Genomic DNA, 5,653 nt, shown 5'->3' on the forward strand with positions numbered 1-5,653 from the left:
TTGACCAAGGTGCTTTATGGAGCAAACTATTTTCATTTTGGTACTACTGAAAATCCAGTCTACTGTACTACACTGGTAAAACTACATCTTTCAAAGCTACCAACAGTAAAAAAGCAAATTGTTACATTTTTCATTAATTAAAAATGGCTTATAATAACATTAATGATCCTTTCATCGTCATATGTAGTTTAGGCAATGGCAGCCTACCACATTAACTTCCCCTGGCATTGCCTCGGCCTTCTAACTCCTCCAACTGATCATTACCTAATTTGTAAAGTCTCCCAAATGGGTAATTAGATCTTTAACAGGCATGTCCTCCTATTTGGTATATACCCTAGAAACAGTAGACTGTCAGAGAGAGAACTGGTTTTGAAGTAGCTCTTCCTGGGGGGGGAAAAAGTTAAAGAAATGCCAGATTAAATCAAGTTTGTGAAATGCATCGTGGCTTGAAATATCCCTCATACATGACTAAATAAGACATCACACAGATTTTTTTTTCCCGCACAAACAGGACTGGCATCAAAGCATGTGCCAGCATATGCCCTTGTATGCACCTGCAACTCCTGCTGCTCCCAATCTCTAACAGAAATCCTGTAACCAGGCAGACATCTAATGTGCTAAACTAGGAACCAAGGAGAAAGGCTCATGGGACCAGGCCCTATACTCCTCACATGGAGACCTTCGCTCTCTGCTTCCCCAGTGCAGTCTAGAAATTATGAACCAAAGTCAGGGCAACCTGAGACCACAAGAAAACCAGCAGCATTTGGTCCAAGTCCACAAACTGCCCAGGGTAATGCTACATTCACCAGCCAAATTTGTGCTAATATCCACTGCCAAGTGAGAGAAGCAAAGGATCCTCTGGCCTTTCTCAGCTATAGGTTACATTTTCAGGTTTGTTTTATTATTTTTTTTCTTATTTTACAGTACAATGTCTGGCATGAGACTGAAAAAAGTCAGTGTGACTAAGTAAAGACTCTTTGTACTAATGCATTCATCTGCAAGCTATTCATATGAAACAGAATAAATGACCACTGGCCGGCAATTTCTGCACTGCAGAACTTTGAATATGGAGATGTTCTTTGCACACAAAGAATCATGGCACCACAGAGTGGTTTGGGTTGTAAAGGACCTTAGAAATCATACTGTTCCATCCCACTGCCATGGGCAGAGATGCCTTCCACTAGCCTAGGTTGCTCAAAGCCCTGTCAAACCTGGCATTGGACAATTCCAGAGATGGGGCATCCACAGCTTCTATGGGCAACCTGTGCCAGTGTCTAACCATCCTCACAGGGAGGAATTTCTTCCTAGTATCTAATCTAACTCTATCCTCTGAAACCATTCCCCCTTTTCTCCTACATGCTCTTGTAAATACAAGTGCCACTCCAGTCTTCTTGCAGCCCCCTTCAGGTATTGGAACACTGATTTTTTTCAACTAAACTCAAATAATAGAACTTTACTATTGGCAAATGCTTCCATTTGTTTCACAGCAACTTTTTTGTTCTATTCTTTGTTTTATAAATCACTCAGACTCCATCCTGCTCTCTGTTTCTCTCAGTTCTACTTCTTTTCAATGCAATCATCACCTCTTTTAGGCTTCTCCATACTAGTTTTGCTGGGTTTGCTGAAAGACCAATACTTTTATGTTTTACATTCTTAGCAAGAAAAAGAGATGTGCTGTCCTTTGAGATTAAAATTACTGTCTGGCATGCCCCAGTATATGTGGATATGCAGAATATTAACTATACAAAAATGAACATTCCCAGCACTGTTTTAATAGCAAACAAATAGCTCTCGAGTACTACTAAATTCTCAACTTCCCATTTCCACAATTTTCCCTGGAATAAGTCATGTAAACCTTGTAGGTACTTTGGTCACTATGTCCTTTATGCAACATCATCAGAGGAAACATGTAATCGCAAAGCTGAAAAACAGAAAACTCTGTGATCAAAGACTTTTAGTAATTTTCCAGAAATTTCTTTTTATGCAAGAAATTTGTTTCCTAACTTGTTCTAGAGTAGGATTTACAATCTATAGGATAGTTTTCTTCCTCTGTATTTTTCAGAAGACTGGATTCATCAAATACAAACTGCTCTTTGATTTGTGTGTCTCCATGTTCAGCACAAAGAAATGAAATATGAGAATGGGAAAGTGACAATACTCATTATCTATAGGTAACTTTTTGGCACCAAAATATTATCCAGATCAACTAAAAAGTGCTGAGGTACTACCATAGAATGATGCAGTAGGAACTGGGTTCTCTGCAGGAAAAGCTATGTTTATTCTGTTCTTCATGTAGGTCACCATGTTGGCAGACACATCAATACCCCAGCACGTGGTTTTGAGTAGGGACTGCCAAAACACCGCACACAGAGGATTGCTCTTCATGGGAGGATTTCAACTGGGATCTCTTGAGAGGTCAGGGTAACAGCTGAAATGTCACAGGATGTACCCAGAGCAGAACTAATTGTAAGGATAAGCCAGTTCAGGACTTGTCACCTCTGAACAGCAAAATAGAAATGAGAATGTAACTCTCCTTTCTCAGAGAAGACTCCAAGGAAACAGCAGCAACCAAACATCTGAGATGCAGCTCAGTTTTCCTCTGACCGGGTCACAAGCACCTTGGTAGCTTCTGGACTCGGCATGGCCAATGGCCACTGGCCACAACACAGATCTTCTGAACTTACACTGGCAGGGACTGATGCCATTTGCACTTCAAAGTGGAATTTCAAGGGGTAAGTTTAGTCAGCCTGGAAAGGACAAATACAACTGCAAAATCTGAGCAAGAACAGTCAGTAAGGTCTTGTTCCAAGAATGTCTGAATAAATTTTATGCTCGGTTAAAGGTTGCTTCAGTTCTTCCCTGAATCAGTACTGAATACCAATACCACCAGACTTAGGGGATGATGAGAGTTTGATTTTACTGGGATACAGTATCTCCTTTTTGCAAGCTGCTTCTTTATTTGTTACTACATGGATACACTTGAAAAGAACAGACAGGCTACACTGGAAAATATTTAAATACATTCTGATCTCTGTGAATCAGCAGTAACCTGCAGCTGATGCCACAGCTGTAGCACTCTCAAACTCCTCAGACACCCAACTCAAACTAAGAGCATTCAGTACTTTTAAATCCTTGAAGAGACCCACTCCTTGTGGTTTGCATATAAACCCGAGAAAAATAATAGTCTTAATGCTGAAAGATTATGCTTTAGGTAATGGAATACTCTATTCTGAAGTCAAATAGCTGCTGCAGAATTACAGTTAGCTTCATAAGTACATGGAACATTTTAAATCATAAAGATCTGGACTGCATATAGTAGAGAATAAGTAAGGTTGAACAACATGCATGACAAATACAAAAAGTATTACTTGGTGACCTAAAGTTTTAAAATGCCCAAGACAATATTCAAAAGTAAGCAGATGCTCACAGTCTCTACCCTCATCTCTTTGCTAAGGCTGAACATCCTCATTACTGATACATAATATGATTTTAAAACCCTGGTTTTATGCAATTGAACTGAAGTAAAATCTATGATGTTTTAATATTTCTTTTGCATTTCTTCTCCCACTTGTGAGTTTTGCTGATTCAGTATTTTTATACTAAAATCAAAGTATCATTTGCTGATATAAAAGGCATTTTAGCATATTTCCAATGTATAGAGTGTTAAAGTCCAGGTAAAAGTTAATCAGCTATAAATTAGAGTATTTCACATACAAAAATTTTCCTTATGTTAACATTTTAGTTCATAAACTAGTCACAAACTGCTTAAAAATAGGCACTTAAAAAAACTGTACTTGGCCAAAAATAATACCCATCATTTTTTAGTTACTAAATAACTCTAATAGCACTTCTCCTTGTAACATGATTATCAGACCAATATGCACAGTGATCATTGGGTATTACCAGCTGTAAGTAGAAACAGAAAACAGTTTCAATCTTCCTTGTTCTTGCTTATTGCCCCCATTTCAAGGAAAGGCAGAGCAGTTACCTCAGGACAACAGTTGCTGTTTTCCCCCAGAATAAGCCCCAGCAGCTGCCTCTTGTTCTTTTGAAACAGCTTGTTGAACCATTTGCACCACTTACACATTCCTACATGGGAAGAGCCCCACTTCCATGTGCTGCAGCTGAAGCTAAGAGCTGGTGTTAAGCGCTACTCATCAGACACTAACTTATAGGAACTGTTTCTTTGGTCATATGTTGTTTAATCATGAAACATGATGGCCCAGAGTGGACAGTATTTTTATTCATCCTGAGCCATGGCAACCTTTGCAAGTTATTTCAATACCTGGCCACATATGTTGATGCAAAACCCAGTCCTATTTGTCCCTGAGCCAATAACATTGTCCCAATAGTGCTGGCTGTTTCAACAGGCAGTCAATATCCATGTGAAGTCATGTTAATTATTTCCCTGAATGTCCAGGGATATTGGATATGGAGGGGGGTGGGGGATACTGTATCACAGTCTGTGAGGTTGGAGTATAAGGTGGAGGTAGGTCAGCTCAGTACTCCATTTCATATTCATAACTGTATGGTGGTGGAGGCACTGCAATGGGAGAAAAAAGAAGACATAGTTAAAAACCTGTTTTTCAGATGCAGCCTTCAAGTATTTTCTTGCTGACATCCATCCATGCAGACTTGCATGCAACTGATATAAAACCTCCTGGCAATGCATTCTTTTTTTTTCAGGCTGCCATTATACAGTCAATTTATATCAATGTGAGTCATTGTTTATTGCCCTTTCCTTCACTCCTTAGCTGTTTGCCCACCAACAGGCTCTGCTAGTTACAGTGTTTGAGTACCTGTAATGGCAGATGATACCAGGCAAATGTGGCAGAGCTAAACTTTGTCAGGGTGTAGTGGTTTTGGTTCAAAATATTCATTACTTACTTATTTTCCTTCTGTGAGATAAGAATTAGGAGAAAGCAAAGCAGGCACAAACCTTAAACAGTTGCAGTACAACGAAAGAGTTTTATTACTAATAGAATTAAAAGTAAAGAGAAATAACAAGAAATTAAAGTGAATCCTCCCCCCCCTTTCCAGCACTTCTCTCCTTTTACCCAACTCACACAGGATAACAGAACATGGGATGTTAGTCAGTGTTCCAGTTCTTGAAAAGTCTCTCTCTTATGCTTAAGGAAAAAAGGGTTTTCTTCAGTTGCATCTGCACACAAAGGCTTTCTTCGCCACAAGTCTCTAAAAGCCTCTCACTGCTTCTATATAGCCTGGCATAGGCACTCTTCACAATCTTCACAGGCCACACGTGAATTCTTCATCCCCCCATGTACTTCAAATGGATTAAAGAGACAAACAGTTTGTGATATTACAGTTTCTTACCATGCCACGCAAGAAGGTTTTTAAGCCACGCGCAAGAATCACGGCACCGCCCTCTTTTCTCCCGTCGCCATTTTCAGCTTCGTCTCACATGATCACTTTCTCTGACTCTGAAGCTGCCATGTTAAAGAGTGTTCTTGTTCAGGCTTTATGGTAGAAAAAGCCTCGCTCCCTCTGTGCTGCTGGCTGCATGGTGTCCTCTTCAGTTCAGCACAAAGTGTGCTGGCTGCAGAAAGGAGGCTCTGCCGGCTCCCGTTGACTCCACCGGCTCTGCATGGAGAGGAGAAGGACCCGCCCGCCCCCAGAAGCTGCGCTGGGTGGG

General features: G+C 40.3%; 1 long non-coding RNA gene across 1 annotated transcript; it reads right to left on the reverse strand.

Moving 5' to 3' along the window:
* Positions 1 to 2,932: 2,932 nt before the first annotated feature.
* On the reverse strand, positions 2,933 to 5,647 carry LOC108446109. The gene is made up of 2 exons (XR_001861213.1): positions 5,335 to 5,647; positions 2,933 to 4,543 (listed from the first exon to the last, which is right to left on the reverse strand). It is a non-coding gene; the product is annotated as an uncharacterized LOC108446109 (long non-coding RNA).
* Positions 5,648 to 5,653: the final 6 nt, after the last annotated feature.

Source organism: Corvus brachyrhynchos, unplaced genomic scaffold (genome assembly GCF_000691975.1).
Source record: "Corvus brachyrhynchos isolate BGI_N302 unplaced genomic scaffold, ASM69197v1 scaffold3, whole genome shotgun sequence".
Lineage (NCBI taxonomy): Eukaryota > Metazoa > Chordata > Aves > Passeriformes > Corvidae > Corvus > Corvus brachyrhynchos.